Source organism: Orycteropus afer, unplaced genomic scaffold, assembly GCF_000298275.1.
Source record: "Orycteropus afer afer isolate SDZICR_OR568_19922 unplaced genomic scaffold, OryAfe1.0 scaffold00062, whole genome shotgun sequence".
Classification (NCBI taxonomy): domain Eukaryota; kingdom Metazoa; phylum Chordata; class Mammalia; order Tubulidentata; family Orycteropodidae; genus Orycteropus; species Orycteropus afer.
This window is the reverse complement of record NW_006921649.1, coordinates 8,759,349-8,777,260: the sequence shown is the minus strand read 5'-3', so window position 1 is coordinate 8,777,260 and position 17,912 is coordinate 8,759,349. Positions and strand designations below refer to the sequence as shown.

The 17,912-nt window shown below is 40.5% G+C and overlaps 1 protein-coding gene across 1 annotated transcript in view; it reads right to left on the bottom strand.

The window, feature by feature from the left end:
* Nucleotides 1-17,912, bottom strand: part of DOCK2 (dedicator of cytokinesis 2) — a 669,066-nt gene that overhangs the window by 277,712 nt on the left and 373,442 nt on the right. The gene's annotated exons all lie outside the window — the stretch shown is intronic.

The following is a 17,912-nucleotide window of genomic DNA, read 5'->3' as shown; positions in this document are numbered from 1 at the left end:
GGTTTCCGAGGCAGTATCACTACAGAAGTAGATTGCCCCATCTTCCTTCCGAGGAGTGGCTGGTGGGTTTGAACCACCAGTCTTCTGGTTAGCAGACAAATGCCCTAGGCACTACACCACCAGAGCTCCCAGAGACAGCAATAGCTTCCCTGAATAAAATGTATGCAGATAGGTCTATTTCTAAGACACTAATACCAAACAAAAGCAAACTAAAGCCAAATGCCTTCCCAGATCTGCTCGAAACCCGTCTCCAAGCAGTTCTGCACAGCCCAGAACAAAATTTCATATTCTCTGTGACAGATCTTTGGCCCTGCTATCCTCAGATCCACTTGAGAAGAGCAAGGCTGAAATGCCAAGGCTTACTCTGACCCAGAGACTGCATTCATTTATTTGGGGGATCACTTGGCATCTCTCTGGGAAGGTGATGGGTAGGCTCTCCCTTCACGGTGTCATTATGGCAGACCCTCTGGAGGGAGAAAAATTTTAAGAGGCCCCATTTTATAGAGAATGAAATAGAAGATCAAGGCCAGGAACCAGACATAATCAGGATCTAAAACCCTTTTCTGCAGTATGATTACACCTCAACATAAAAAAAACAAAAATCCTCACAACTGGACCAATAAGCAACATCACAATAAATGGGGAAAAGATTGAAGTTGTCAGGGATTTCATTTTACTTGGATCTACAATCAATACCCATGGAAGCAGCAGTCAAGAAATCAGATGTCCTATTGCACTGGGCAAATCTGCTGCAAAAGATCTCTTTAAAGTGCTGAAGAGCAAAGATGTTTCTTTAAAGAATAAAGCACACCTAACCCAAGCCATGGTATTTTCAATAGCCTCATAAACATGTGAAAACTGGACTTTCCTTAAAGTACCATGGACTGCCAGAAGAGCGAACAAATCTGTCTTGGAAGAAATGCAGCTGGAATGCTCCTTGGAAGCAAGAACGGCCAGACGTCTTCTCACCTACTTTGGTCACGTGGTCAGAAGGGACCATTCCCTGGAAAAGGATATCATGCTTGGTAAAGTGTAGGGTCAGCAAAAAAGGGAAAGGCTCTCAACAAGATGGATTTACACAATGGCTGGAATGACAGGCTCAGGTATAGCAAGGATTGTGGGGCTGGCACAGGACCAGGCAGTGTTTCATTCTTTTGTATATAGGGTCACTATGAGTCAGAGCCAACTTGATGACACTTAACAAGCAAACAAGCAACTAATGAGCCATCTGACTGGGCATCCTCAAGGTAAGGGACAGGGCAACAATTCAATTTTGTTTATCCAGTCACATTGTCATCATTCTCATTGCTAACATTTATGAAGCTCTTACTAAATATGTCTGGGACTATGTCATATTATTTTTTTAGTCCACATATTAGCCATTAGAGACAGTTATCTTTTACTTGTCACTTCACATTTATATATTAGGAAACAGAGGCTCAGAGAGTTGTAGACCATTCACACAAACTAGATTTGAATCCAGACTTATCTGACTCTCAACCTCGGTTCTCTAACACTGGGTGCTACTGTTGAAACCATGATCTTACCTTCCTTTTAGCCTCTGTGGTTGCTTAAGTTTTCTCTCTGGCCATAAGATTTGCTCCTTCATACAATTACAGGGGTTGGCAAACTATGGTCCACAGGCCAAATCCTGCCAAACCAAACCAAACCAACCTCACTGCCATCGAGTCGATTCTGACTTATAGTGATCCACATTAGGTTTCCAAGGCAGTAATTCTTTATGGAAGTAGATTGCCCCATCTTTCTTCCAAGGAACAGGTGGTGGGTTTGAACTGCCAACCTTCTGGTCAGCAGTCCAATGCCTCAGGCATCACACCACTAGAGTCACTCCCTGTTTATGTAAATAAGTCTCACTGAGAACAGCCATGCTCATTCATTTATGTAATTTCTATAGGTACCTTTATGCTACAATGGCAGAACTGAGAGAGATCACATAGTTTACACAGGTGAAAAAATATTTACTATGTGACCTATCGCAGAAATAATTTTTCAACCCTTGGTATAATTGGTAAGGCAAACCCTGCACTAAAAGCTTAACTTTGGTTACTTCAATTAACTCATATTGCAATCCTATATGTATGCCTATATCCAGGGGTTACTCTTATCAACTTCATTTTACAGATAAGGAAACTGATGTGTAAAAGATTTAAATACCATGGCCAAGATCACAGAGATGGAATTCAAACTCAGGAGTCAAGCTTCAGAACCTGGGCTCTTAACCATATACTATGGCTCTCTGCTTTGGACTAGGCAACTCTGTAAGCACTGGTCATATGTTGAGCAAAATATGGCCCTGCACTAGCACAGTCCCTGGTAAGGAAGGAGACAATGGTAGCCCAACAAATAAGTGCCTGGATGCAAGAGAGCTGGGTGCAGCTGTAGAAGCCCTGGGGACAGGCACTTGCTCATGTAGTTCTGGTCATCACTGGATTCTCAGGACATCCAGAATATGAGGATGGCAGCTGTGATACAGAGAGGATGAGCAGCACACAGGAGGCTGGCAGCAGGTGACCCAGTGGCTTCTGGTAAGGGGCATGTTACCCCAAACCTGCTGACAAATACTTGGTCAAATTATTTATAGTATTTTTTATCTTTAATAATAATTTTTTTAAAATGATTTAGTTGCTCCAGCCAGTCTGCTCTTTGATTTCTAAGGGAATAACTTCGTGGCAATTAATAATAATAATAGTTTTGTAGAAAATGATTTTTGTTAGTGTTGTCAATCCACATTCAAAGGAGAACAGTTCATCTTTTCTTTCAAGAGTCCACTCAGATGTCACATAGTCTTGGAGAATATTGCAGTGATCTGGGATCCCAGAGTCATCTCTGTGCTCCTGACAATGCAGTGACCTTCCCCAAAGAGTCTAAAAGACAGCAATGTAGACAGACACTTGCTTGTAAATAGGGAGTTTACTATCTCACAGGGTAGTTCATCGCATTGTTGGATTATTCGAGTTTGGGGGAATTCTTGTCCTTGGCTGAAACTCAATGTGTATCCTTGAAGAACTACCATGAGGTTCTGGTTCTTTTATTAGAAACATCAAAAGCACTGCAGACAACCCTACTCCCCACTTGACATGGCAATGAAGTCTTCAAATGGGCCGTCATGTCCCCCATCACCACCTGATTTCTCTTCACTGGGTTACAGAACTCATACTCCTCAATTGATTTTTACTGTGTTATTTTACAAACCTCATCAGAATTCTCTTTTGCTTGGTGCTTAGAACCTGAAATTTTGATTTTCTATAATATTTAATGAATATGCTTATAATAACTTTCTCTTAGAGCTCAAGGCTATGAAAAAGATTGTTACTTTTGATGAAATGACATTCTTTCCAGCACAAAATGTTGATAATGTCATTGTCCATTGGGTTTCCCTTTTTGCTTTGGTTTACTAGGAAGCTTATACCAATGTTTACACTTAGGTTTTCTCCTATTTCTTAAACTTCACTTTTGCCCTATCTTCTGTCATGTACTAATTGTTTTTGCTTTTATGGTATCTGAATTTTATTATAAACTGTTTCATATATCCACTTTCATTTTCTCTACTGACTCCCACATCCACTGTGAGTGGCTAAGTAGAAGAGGTATCATACACACTCGTTCTCTACAGATTAGAGTTTGAATGGAACAACTAGCGAGTGATAGAAATGTTTCTTGGTTCTCACACTTTGATAATAATAATGATGATGCTTCAAATAGTAATGATACTACTAATAATAAAAGAAGTAATAGAAGTTAATATTTGTTAAGTGCTTCTCACATGCTAGGTATTTTATGAATGTTTTAAAAGTATCCCCTCATTTAAACCTTACCAAAACCAAAAACCAAACCCACTGCCATCAAGTCAGATCTGACTCACAGTGACCCCTCCTTGGATTTCTGAGGCGATATCACTATGGAAGTAGACTGCCCAACCTTCTTTCCAAGGAGCGGCTGGTGGGTTTGAACCACCAGCCTTCTGGTTCACAGTCAACTGCCTTAGGCACTATCCCACCAGAGCTCCCTTAAACCTTACAGCCACTCATAATAAGTAATCTTATTAGCCATGTGTTATAGATAAGGAAACTGAGGCACTGAGAAGTTAAGCTAATTGCCCTACATCATAGATTTAGGAAATGGCAGGGCCAGCAATCTCTTCGATTATCAGAGTCTGTCTTCAAAATGCATGCTTTGTCCACCATGCTATACTCCTTCAAAGATCAGACCACATGGAAATTGAGGGGTCTTGGTATATAGATGAAGAGAGCCATTTGTAACAACTCTGGACCCTTAAGGTTCTGGACCTTATCTTAAGGAGTGTTGTTATGTGCCTTGGGGAGTTGCTCATACTGACCCAAGAAGCACTGCTTTCTGGCTCCCTCACTGTTGCTCAAATGTTCCAAGTGCTCATCAAGTGCTCATCCCACTCCCTGTGGCCCTGTGCAGCAAGCCACACTATAACACAGGACTGGGAAACCAAGAGGCTGCCCTGGTCATCAGCCCAAAAAGGATCATGAAGTGCCGCCAAGGCTTGGCTTGAGACCATTTTTTTTTTTTTTTTTTTTTTTTATAAAGGTCACTGTTCAGGCAAGACAAAGAGGAAGGGAAATCAGGGGACAATGCCCAGGCCAAAATATAGGCAAGAAGCAAGGAAGGAAGCTAAAAGGTCTGCTGGCTGATCCTCCTATACCTATTATGTGCCAGACACTTCAATATGTAAGCCAAATAACATTATGCACATTTTAAAATGAGGAAACTGAGTTCAGAGAAATGAGGTGACTTGCCTTAGGTCATTCTGCAAGTTTAGATGTGAGTATATGAGTAACTTTTCTAATGAAACCAATAAAAACCAAAAACCCACTGCCATCCTGTCAATTCTGACTCATAGTAGTTAATCTTTATGGAAGTAGATTGCCCCATCTTCCTTCAGTGGAGTGGCTGGTGGAACTGGATTACTAACCTTTTGGTTAGCAATCAAATGTCTTAGGCACTGTGCCACTATGCCACCAGGCACTTTTCCTAAAGAAAAGGCTTTATTGTCACCAAGTAATAACAAGTCTTTTATGCTAGGAGATATTTAGAATGTGCCACCTCCACTACAGGAGGCTGTGAGTAGAGTTAGAGATATGGAAGGAGGGCAGGACTCCCAACGGTTAGCATTTGAGGCACTTGAAAAGGCATAGAAGGTGTCAGCCCATTCGTCAGATGGGCTGAATGAATGATGGCTGCTTTTCTCCAGGCCAGGGGTAGCCTCAGGTAAGTGTAGCTAGGAGTGAGGACCCTCCATCCTTCCAGGAAAGGTGTCCACTCAGCTCAGTGCCTGTCTCCATCTCCTTCTCTTCCCTTCCCAGTGGGACTGGGAGCAAGCTAGGCTTCTGCCAGAAGTCAGTGTCTTCTTTCTCTCCCTGGATGCCTTTCCCCTGATCAAGAAGGAAGGAAATAAAGGAGAGGAGAAAGGAGGAAGGAGGATGTTCCAACATGAGCTTTTTTTGTTTTGTTTTGTTTATGCTTTTGTGATATTAACAACATCCCTTGTCATTAGGCAAACATCATGTGCCCTTAAGTGAGAAGGTATTCAAGGTGTCCCAATTGGCCTGCAATCTGTAACTAGCATAGTCAGGGAACATATGGGAGGGCCAGGGTCAGACACTGTGTCTAGCTATGGTCTGAGGTCCCTGCATGAGAGGACCAAGTATGAGACAAAGAGAGGTGATAATGCATGACAAAAAGCCAGAAAGAAGTTCTTGGTCCCTTGAGAAATACCATGTCTCACGGAGAACGACAACACCAAAACCAGAGGAGACCACTTGCCAGCACTCTCTCCTTAAGCTTCATTCTCATTATTTCTACCCCTAATGCTACTTGAAATTTGCCACAGCCCTCAATGGGGACTCTTAGATCCTGAGATTGTTACCTAGCTTGGTGTGACCCGAGGTCTAATGCATGACAATAATAATAACAAAAATAAGATTAGTGGCAGCCACTGTTTATTGAGTCCTAAGTGCTGGGTCCAGTGCTAGGCCCATCATTTGTTTATCTCAAAAATTAAGGGTGGGCTCTTTAACAGCACTGGAGCTCTGAGCTTCTACAAATTACTTGCTGTCACTGAGTCTCAGTCAGTCCGTGATTAGATCAGATCATAAACTTTCTCCCTTCCCTTCCCCTTGTGAGAATTCTGCAGTGTAGGCAGGGATCCAGAAGTGGGGAAACTTTCATTGCAGCTCTCTGCCAACACTTTGCCGTTCCGTAGTGGATGGAGCACTGCGGAGTCCAGGGCCAGGCAGTTCTTCCTGATGGATGTGCAGTGTGTGTGTATGTTGGGTGTGCTGGTGGCTGCCATGCTCAGGCTGTGGGCACTGCTTTTGGCCTCACTAAGGTGCCTCTGATGGTTACTTGACTTCCTTTTCCCCAGAGAGCCCCTTATCTAATAAAGCTTTGAGTTCCTTTGGTTTGGGCAATCTACTTCCGTAGTGATACTGTATTGGAAACCCAAGGAGGGGTCACTATGAGTTGTATCCAACTTGATGGCAGTGTTTGGTTTGGTTGGTTTTAAACTTGGGCAAAGCTTTCACCTCTTCATTACACTTAATTCATCTGAAACATGGGGATGATAATTCCTGGTCTTGGCAGAGTTTGTTGTGAAGCCAAAATGAGCTAGGCAACCTGAAAACTCTTAGAAAACCTTAGCAGGATTATAAAGAGCAAAGGATCATCACTGGAGTTGTTCTTACTTTCAGTTTAACTACTGATGTTTTAGGAGGCCCTAAGTGGTGTGACCTAAGGAAGTCTGCTGGTATAGTGGTTAAGGCATTTGTCTGTTAACCAAGAATTTGGTTTCGGTTTCAGGTGATGAAAAAAGGTTAAGTGCCTGACTACTAGCTGAAAGGATGGTGGTTTGAACCCATCCAGAAGCACTTGAAAGTAAGGCTTGGCAATCTGCTTCCAAAATGTCACAGACTTGAAAACTCTATGAGTAGTTCTACTCTGTATATGTGGGGTTGCCATGTGTTGAATCAACTCGACAACAACTAACACCACCACTATTAGTGTTTTAATGGACCAAGTATGTCTGATCAGTCCCCACAGGAGAATAGGTCACTTGGACAGACTTTTCTGATTTTATTCATAGTCACTTTAGACAATCTACAGGATTAAATTATCAGTGTAAACTCAGACTAATTAAGATCGAAACAGAGTTCTCAGATGGGATAAGAAAAATGAGAAAGAAGTTTCCTGCCTTCTTCACTTCAACTGGATCCCTTGTCCATATTGAAGGGGGTAGTGTAGATAATTCAACACTGAAAAAGAATCAACTCCATACTCTATGAATGAATGCAAGCCATTGCACGTTCAGCTCCCTGTGGTCATTTCTGGACTTGAGCTGATGAGTCAAAGAAGTGGGACATAACAGTTCATCCCAGCCCTCCAGTATCCACCCATTTGACACACAGTTAATTGTTCTAATGTCGAGATTCTTCTATACGTCTGAGCCAGCGGTTCCTCCAATGTTCAGGCCAGGAGTAATTAATCAAAATCTTTCAAGTTGAACTAGTGTAACTTTAAAAATGATAAGAAAATATTTCCAAAGATGTAGTGAAATAGAAACCCAGGGAACCTTCTGGAAGCAATGTCAAAATGCTGAGAAATGTAGGTGATATTATATCATTGCTCTTCTCTCTAAAAGACGGAGCAGGCTGAATTGACCAGCAATTGCATCTGATGGTTGTAAAGCTTCTCTGTGGAGAGAGGAAGTTGGAGATGACCTTTTACAAGCAGCATCACAAGCAGCCAGTGCCTCAAGCCAAAGGGGTACATGGACCAGAGAACAGTTACTGCAGGGAAGGTGCTCTAAGGTTTGAAGGAGAGGCAGGCATATCTCAGAGGGGTTGAATCCTTATCCTTAACACAAAACAGCCAAAGGAATGAATCACTAACCCACAAATACTAATTCAAGATACAGGGGAAAAGGAAAGGAGGAAGAAGAGAGGAATAGGGTAAAGAGGATGGCAAGAGAAGTGAAAGAGGACAAACAGAGTCAGTGAGAATAAGGGAGAAACAGAGAAATAAGGAGGCGAAGTAAAAAAAGAAAACAGAAGAGAAGAGGATGCAAGGAAGGGAGCAAGAAAGAGATAAGAAATAAAGGTAGGAGGAGAGGGAAAGAGGAGAAAGAAGACTTCAATAAGACATGTAGTATAGTATTTTTATATCTTAAGCTAGGCAGTGGGTTTATAGTTGGTTGTATGCACTATACTGTCCTCTGTGCTATTTTGCATGCTTGGATCACTTCATAATTTAAAAAAGAAGAAGAAGAGAAGGGAGAAGAAGAAAGGAGAAAAATGAGGAAGAGATTGAAGCAGATAGTAATCATATCTTTCCTGTCTTCTTTAACAAATACAATTAAAGGGCCAGACTGTTAGGAAAAAATAGTGTTTATGGCATGCCTAGACATGTGGAATACTTTCAGGAGTAGGAAGTCTGCTTTCTTCACTAGGTCTGTTTCCAAATGAGGCATTAGAACCAGACAGAGACCATGGTCCCTCTGCCATTCTCATTGCCACACTGGAGAAGAGATCCTAGACTTGGCATCTAGTTTCACCTACTGCCTTCAACTCAGTGTGTCACCAGAACAATCCAACAAACATTCCCAGAGCTCCCGCTCCTTGCCAGGAATTGTTCTAGGTGCTGAAGAACAGTGACCCTGTTCTTCTTCAGGGTTTCATAAGTAGAGGAAAACAGTTCAGAGCCTCAGCTACCCTGTCTGTGAAATGAAGGGGTTTGTTTCTGTGGTTTTCAAGCTAGACTTGCTTGGATCCTAGGATTCCAGGGCGTGGCTCAGAGTGGCTGGGGAAGCATTGCATTCCCCACTTTTTCTAGGGCAGATCCACTTTATTCTGGTTTAGATATTGGAATTGAATTTAAGCTTTGATTTGGAAACATGGTTTCAGTGCTAAAAGAAATTTGAAAACCACTGAAAGAACTGCTCTCCAAAGTCTAAAGTTTTAAAGTTCTGTGATGTATTTCTCAAGCTGTGTGATTCCTTGAAGACTCTCACAATAAGAATTCACTCACTCACTCATTCATTTGTTCAACAAATATTTATTTAGATCTCTCAATAAACAGCAACAGAGTCAGACAAATAAACACACAAACTAACTGAACAGGGTGCTGGGTGCACAGAGGAAAATGGAGGACTAGAAAGGAGGTTAGGGAAGGACTCCGGGGGAAGGTGTAACTATATGACAAGGACAGCCCTGGTGCTGAGGTTTCCTGGGTGAGACAGAGCCAGCCTTGGAATGATTGAGGAAGGCACAGTAGATACAAATTGAACAGCAAGTGAAAAAGACACAATGAAGAAAATTATCTGGCATGTCCGGTATCAGTGAAACCAGATCACAGTGTAGAAAGGGGAAGGCATTTTTTGAGATAAATTGAGGTCAGAAAGGTAGACAGGGGCCAGATGATGCAGGACTTGCAGATTTTGTAAAGGTTTGGATTTTAATTCAAATGCAGAGAGACACGTTCAGAGGGTTTTAAAGAGGGGTCTGACATGATCTGATCTAAGGTTTATAAAGATTACTCTGGCTGCTGTGTGGAAGAAGGATGGCAAAGGGTGCAAGGATAGAGATGTCTCTTAGGGTGGTACTGAAGAAAGATTAGAAACAGGTAGAAAAGTGAGGAAAGGTTTCATGATCACTACCTTTCTAGACATGAGTTTATCTTATTCTCATCATTTGATGCCTAATTCTGGCCCCAAGTACACCATGCTTAGTAATTTCAGAGACAAAAAGAAACTAGTTCCCTTTGGCTTCTTGATCATTTGGGGAACAGTGTAGCAAAAACCGGAAAAAAAATTACCAATATCCTATTCCTTATTGAGAAAGCTGCTGGTTTAATTATCAAATTGGAAAGAAAAAAAAAAGGCTTGGACCATAAACATAAATTCTTAGATTTCAGGGGGTATGTAGTAATGCTTGCCAAAAGATTTGGCCAAACAATGAATGAATACAAATTGAGGGGAATAGAGTCTGAAACCCAGAAACATTGATGTAAAGAATCATAAGCCTGAATGGTGAACAATCAACCATCATTTTTGAAGCACCTACCACAAAGTCAATACCATACCCAACACTTTTTAGGATAGAGAAGGATTATAAGACTTATCCCTACCCTTTAGTAGTGCACTCTATGTTGTTGTTGTTGTTGTTATGTGCTGTCGACCCTATAGATGGGGAAATAAGACTAACACATAAAATATTTAGATGTTTAGCCAGCTAAGTGTGTGGAGGGGGTGGGAGGGCTTGGGGTTTCCATTAGAGCCCTGAGGCTGGTGGCAGAGGCCTTGGGCTCTAGTCCCACCTCTGTAAATTAAGACAAAGCATCTAACTATTTTGGGTCTGATTTTTCTTCTTTAACATACGGATAATGCGACCAACTTTCCTAGTGGGGATTGCATGTGACTTGAAATACTTTATAAGTTGTAAAGTTTTGTATAAATAAACCAAAAAAACCAAACTCAGTGTTGTTGAGTCAATCCCAACTCATAGTGACCCCTCCTTGGGTTTCCAAGTTGGTATCTCTATGAAAGTAGATTGCCCAATCTTCCTTCCAAGGAGTGGCTGGTGGATTTGAATCACTAGCCTTCTGGTTAGAAGTCAAATGCCTTAAGCACTACACCACCAGAGCTCCCTTAGTATAAATTATAAGCATTATTATTACTGACTACATAGGAAAGGAGATGGTAATGTGTCAGTAGATAGAGCTTTCTCTGCAAAACAATACCTAATCAAGTGCCTCCCACTCAAATATCACCAGTGGCTCCCTATTGCCTAAAGGAATTGGCAAACTATGGTCAATGGGCCAAATCCAGTTTGCTGCCTGACTTATAAATAAAGTTTTATTGGAGCACAGTCATAGATATTTGTTTACATTTTGTCTATGATTAAAAGTTGTAAATATTTACTACATAGTCCTTTGTAGAAAATATTTGCCAATTCCTGGTGTAAAGGATAAAGACTAAATCCCAGTTAAGCTGTAAAATGCTCTGACACATGAAGTATGACTAGATATTGAAAAAATTAGACACCTTCCTTTCAGTCATCTTCAGTTGTATACAACATTTTGTACCACTTTCCAGGAATTGATTCCATTGTAGGTGGCATGACATCCCTCTTTAGTGCTACATTAGTGATCAAGTCTTATTAATTTTTAAAATCTCCACAAGGTTTATCACAATGCCCAGATCATAACATGTTCTCAATAAAGGTAAACAAAATTAAGTCTAAGACATAAACTGAGTAAGCAAAATACAGCAAAGGAGAAACATAGTTCATTAATTCCAGAGATTTACTGATAATATATCATTAGAAGAGAAAGTTGAAAGTATTTCATTCACTCTTAATTAATTAGTTACACAAATAGTTATCCATGCCAATGATACAACTATTCCATGCCAAAGAAACTGTGGCAAATTAGACAATGAAGGATTATATTCATTCATTTGACAAGCATTCACTTAATACCTCCTCTCTCTTCAAGCTAGGACTAAGGGTTGTGACCACTTCCTGCTCTCAAGGAACTTTCAGTCTACTTACAGAGGCTGAAGGTCAGCAGATAATTACAGTAAAGGAGATAAGTACAATACCAAAGCATATATAAAGCACAAAAGTGACAGGGAGATGTGCACAAGACCTGGTAATGTCATCCTTGTGCCTCCTATAAATTGACCTAAAGTTTACTTTCCTAAGGGAAACTGTAGAGGGCCAAGGTCTGCTCACAAGTACTGCATGGTCTTTAATTGCATTTTACCTGATGAACTATCACTGACTGCGCTGCCATCTAATATAGATTATCTTATTTAATCCTCACAACAATAAGGCTTGTTGTTGGTAGTGCCATCAAGGCATTTTTGATGACACTTCATTTAAAGAAGGTTTAATCACTTGTTAGAGGTAAATAAGTAAATAAGTAGAAGATTCTGGTCCAAGTCAATCATTTAGTATATAAATGCAAAACCTATTTATATACTTAATCTCTCAGTATGTTGCCTAAATACACACCAGAGAAGAGAACTGGAAGTCCATTCTAGAGAAAGCCTAAAGTTTGTGACCTACAAAGATACTATTACATGAGTCTATGTCTACTGAATGGACAATGATCCCGTGAGGACTATCCATTATGGATTACAAGTGTGGTTGGAGCGTAGATAGTCAGTTCATGTTCAATAAGTCAGTAATCAAGGGAAGGCTTGCAAAGATCAGCAACAACTCCCAGGCACTGGGGCACAGCAGGCTGCTGTGATCATTTCTGGGGAGTGATTCTGGACTCTGGCCAGGAGATTAACTGAGCCCCGACCACAGAGGCCCAGGGAACTCCCTACAAATTAATGGTCAACTTGGTGCCTCTCAGACCTGAGGACATCCAGCAGGTCATTCCTTTTAGCCAGTTCTGCTCCCCAGGAAAGAGTTAGAACAAGAATATACAATTATTTGAAGCAATTTTATTTTTATTTGCTGAGCTTCCTAGGCCATCTCCAGGATGCAAGACTTTCCACACTAGCCTGATTATTCAAATTATCATGCAACTGTGTAGTGTAAAACCAAAAAATTATGAAAATATGCCCAAACCTAAATAAATACCAATTCATTGGCAAGATGAAAAAAAAAAAAATCATCATCATCTGACACATGTGGTGACAAAGAGGCTCAGGCGAAAAGGCTTTCAAATGTACTAGAGATGGAGTTGCTATTATTATAAGTCTCTGGAAGGAAAAGTAGTAATATCATCAGAAGTAAAGTGTATGGCTCCTCTGATCCATGAATTCCTCTTCTAGAATTTATTCCAAGGAGATAATTAGACAAGTGCTCCGAAGTTCATATATTTTAAAAATGTTATTTACAGCATTATTAATAATAGAAAATATTGAGAAACAATTTAATATCCTTAAAAGGGCTCTATTTAAATAGATCATGATATAATTAGATAAAAGAGTCCTATTAGCCTATTTATAAAGATGGTGTGAATCTAAAAGCAATAACATAGAACTTTCTCCATGTTTTTCAGTGAAAAATCATGCTCTCAGTAGATGTGCATGTACATGCATGTGCAAGCTTGTGCACAAGCAAATGGTCTTCACCAAATTGTTGGTGCATAGTGATTCTTCCTGAGTAGTGAGATTTCAAGTGATTTTCTTCTTCTTCTTCACTTATCTGTATTATCTGAATTATTACAATAAAAATGAAAAAAATCTTTATAAATAGAAAACCAACTTTTTTAAAGATCAAAAGAAACCATCTAAAAGGCACACAAATTTCCTACAGAAAGAATTGGGCCAGTTAGCATAATGGTAGACTTTCAGAAGGAAAACGTGGAGGGACTTTGAAATCTGCTTAGTAGCCTCGCAGAAAAAGATTAGTCCTTTCTCAGTCCAGAAGAAGGCAGGAAGTTCCAGTGGTTAGGTACCCGTATTCCAGGCTTAGTTCTTGAATTCAAATGTCAGTTCTATCACTCACCAGGTAAGCAACTCAAGGCAAAATTACTTAACTTTCTATGCTTCAGTTTCCTCATTTATAAAATGGAGGAGCACCTGCCCCTAAGATGGTCTTGAAGATTAAGTACAACAGTTAATCAATATATCTAGAACAATGCCTGATAACGTAATCAGTGTTCACTAAACCCTAGCTCTTACGAAAAGCAGCTTCTGACAATTGTAGCCTATGTGAGTTACTATCCAGAATGAAGTGCTAGTGGATAGTCAAGGAAGGGGAGAAAGAAGAGGATGATTAAGCAACGAGATCCACAAAAATAGAAATAAATATATAGGCTCAGCAGTACAAAAGTTAAGGATATGAGGTGTGTAGTTTCAGACATGTGACTTAACCTTACACATCTCAGTTGCTCTCTGCAAAATGAGATCATATGCAGAGGGCCATTTTGGAGATTAAATTTCATGTGCTAGCACAGTGCTTGGTAATACACCTCTCCTCACTTATCAACATGGTTAGGTTCCAAGGACCAGGTCATTACATGAAAATTGGCATTATGCAAAAATGCAGGATGATCACATCAGATCACAAAATTGAAGATGACTAAATCATTAGCTAACTGCCAAATGACATCATTACATAACTGCCACATTACATAGTTACTAATCCACTGAGAATCATGGCCCAGCCAAGTTGACATATAACCCTAACCATCACAGCTAGTTGTTACTCTTGCTTCACATCTCATCATCCGTTACTGCCAGATGTATGTCATTAATGCACAAAATAGTCAGATAATAGACTTTTTTACTATTGTCATAAATGCAAAATGTCAGCTAACAAGATAGTTGATAAGTGAGGAGAGGGTGTCTTATGACTTTAATATGTTATTATTAATAAGCATAATTATTATTGACTGTGAGATCAGGTAGTGAGCTTCCTGTCCCTACAGTTGTCCAGGCAGACTTTATGGCTATTTGAGAAAGGTAATTGAAAGAGGGCTTAGTCATAGAATGTGGTCTGGACTACTGGATACTTTCATACCTAAAAATCCTATGCAAAATCATTAAAACATAAAAATGACTTTAAAAAGAGAGTTGTTTAAGATTGTTGTTTAAAGTGACTAGAGAACCCAGCACCAGCAGGATTATCTCCACCATGATGCATCCAATGTTGGGTTGGCCAATAAGCAAATTAAGCACAGAGTTACTTGCACTTACTTACTGATCTGTAGTGAACATTTTCACATGTATTCACCACATCAAAGATTGTTCATTACAGATTAGTAAGTAAATACAAGTAAGTCCATGCTTACCTTTCTTATTGGGTAATCTGACACTGGATGTAACTCTCAGAGGCCTGCTTTGCTTTTCAGACAGGTGAGGCAACTGGGAGGTGTTTTCTCAAACTCTGCTCATTCCATCCCAAGAGTATATCCACTTGTTCTTGAAAAGCTGACAATGGTGGTTTTTCTACCATTTAGGTTTGCAGAGCCCCTTGCACTTTTATTGAAAGCCACAGCCCCTCTTCCTAGAAATATGTACATATACATACTCTCTGGGGCTCACAAGCAGGAAATCTGACTGCACATGATAGCAATAGTAATAATGGCAATCATAACAAACATATGCTGATTTCTTACTGTATGCTAGGCACTGTGCTAAGAATTTTCCCACTCACTTCTATCATACCCAAGAATCCATGACTATGCTATGAGTGTCATACCAATTTCAAAGATGAAAATAGTTTCATCTTTGATGAGGCTCAGAGAGAATAAGTATTGACCAAAATCCTTCAAAGACCTCTTTAAAATATTACAAAGCCTTTGCTTCACTTGGAAGACTGAAGTGCAACTGACTCAAGCCAGGTATTTCCAATACCTCATAGGCATGTAAAGCTGGACAATGAATAAGGAAGGCAGAAGAAGAATTGATGCACTTGAATTGTGGTGTTGGCAAAGAATATTGAAAATTCCATGGACTACCAGAATAAGGAACAAACCTGTCTTGGAAGAAGTACAGCTGGAATGCTCCTTAGAAGCAAGAATGGCCAGACTTCGTCTCATGTACTTTGGTCATGTTGTCAGAAGGGACTATGCCTGAAGAAGGATATCATGCTTGGCAAAGCACAGCATGTTTTTTTGTTATTTACTTATTTATAATTGTGAATTTGGGTGAAGGTTTACAGAACAAATTAGTTTTCCATTCAAAAATTCATATGCATTCTGTTTTGTGACATTCATTGCAGTCCCCACAATGTAACAGCACTCTTCCCACTTTCTCCCTGTGTTTACCATTTCCCTTTGTCCTTCTTCCCTATCCCTTCCTGCCTTCTTAGGTTTATTCCTGGGCAAGTGCTGGCCTTTATTTTCTTTTAAAATCTATTTGTTAATCCAGGCAGGCTTAGGCCTCTGCCCAGTGCCAAGGGACCACTCTGGCTGGCAGCAAACAGGTTCACCTTTCTGTGGCAAGGACAGACCCCTGCATCTCTCCACACTTGCAGGGGACTTTGAACCCCTAGTCTCAAATCACAAATCTCATCTGGCCCACACACCAGGCAGATCTCAAGGGAACAAAGCCATAACCTCAAATTTAAGAACACCAACTTAGGAATCTTCCACTTAATAGTTTTCCCTTCTCTGAGGCTCACTTTCATCATCAGTCCAGTAGGGATAAAGCTGAAAGGAATAAATGAGAGCTTGCAAAAGGCAGTAGAATGTAGGAATTAAGAGCACAGACTGAGATGTTTGATTGTTTCAGTTCAGATCCCAGCTCTGTCACTAGCTGTGTGTCCCTGGGCAAGTTATTTAACCTTTCTGAAGTTCTGATTCTTCAACTGCAAAATGAAGGTTGTGATAGTATCCAACTCCTAGGAGAGTTTGAGAGGAATGAATGAGTTATGGCTCGGGAAGTGCTTCCAACAACAGCTGGGACATTAGTGAGGACTCAGTAGGTCCAACTTACTATGATTGATGAATGTAAAGCCCATATTTCTGTAAAAATAAGTGTTCAATAAAGGGTAGTCATTATTATTACAAGGTACACTTTCTGTGAAGAATTCCATGTACATTTATCTCCTGAGAAAGCAATTAAAAAATGAAGATGTTAGGGGAAAATCTTGTCTTCAGGTAATTCTTGGAGTCATAGCAGAGGGTCTAGTGGCCTTGGTGGGATACATCAGGACTCCCAACACCCAGGTTCTTCTTTGCTTCCAAAGGATCTGCCCTTTATCCAGCCATCCACTCATTCCCTAAATGCTCAAACACTCATAGTGAGCCTGCAGAAGGGCTGAGGATTCACAGCAGTGAGTGACATGCTTTAACCCCTGTCTTCCTGGTGCTTACAGAGTAGTGGGAGAGACACACTAAATAAATATGTACACAGATGATTATTTAGTTACAGCTGCAGTTTGTGCTTTGAAGGAAGTAACAAAATGTATACCAGAGGTCTTGATGTGACCTAAGGACTGGGGTGTATATGAGGGTAGAGTCACTGGAAAGGCTCCCTGAGGAAAGGGCATTTAAGCTGGGGCTTCTTGAATGAATAGGAGTTGGCTGAGTAATGCTTGGGAGTGGAGGGAGGAAAACGTCCAGCCAGAAAGGCATTTTGTTTCAGTCTCTGTAGCCAGAGGATACCTGACTCACTAAGGGATCAGAATGAAGGGCAGTGTGGTTGGCTTATTCCTAGACCTTTTACTCAAAAGTGCTCATGAGTTATGAGGTTGAAATTTGGAGAGAAACCAAAGGCCACAGGAACCGTATTCTCAGTGGTGACTGTTGTCTCTTCCCTTTCAGACGCTTGTTACCTGCTTGCAAAGATTGCTTGTTAGCTTGGGCTCGACCCCTAAGGCCAAGTGAACACAAACCTTGGCTCAAAATTCAGAGGCTCAAACATGGCTCACTCTGCCTCCATGTAAACTCCAGCCAAGACACCACAATAGGAACTCTGCCCTCGGAATCACCTCTGATGCCTCAGTCCTATCCTGTTCACACCCTGCTGCATTTTGGGAAACAATTTAGGAAGATAAGTTTCCCTTGCTGAAGAAAAAGAAGTAGCATGAAAGAAAACAATGGCCCCAAAGGAGGGATTTTTCTTTGACATAAATGGAGATGTTCCCTTAGGAGCATCATATATCATCAAAGACGTAAACCCCCAGGTCATTTATTTCTTCTCCTATTTACAGTCTATGCAAAGAAAATGTCTTTAAGTTTCCTGCAGTTCTACACTGGAAACTGATGCTTTGGGAAAGGAATCCTTATGTTTCAGAATTTCTTTTGGAATCCATATCCTGGGAGTTTGACACTATCCTCTAAATGGTACTTTTGTTGTCTTTTTGTTCAAGACAGCAAATTTCCTCCAGGATAAGAACTGCCTTCCTCCCTTGATAAACAGCCCACCAGCTCTCTTGGTAGATGAGATGTTTAATAAT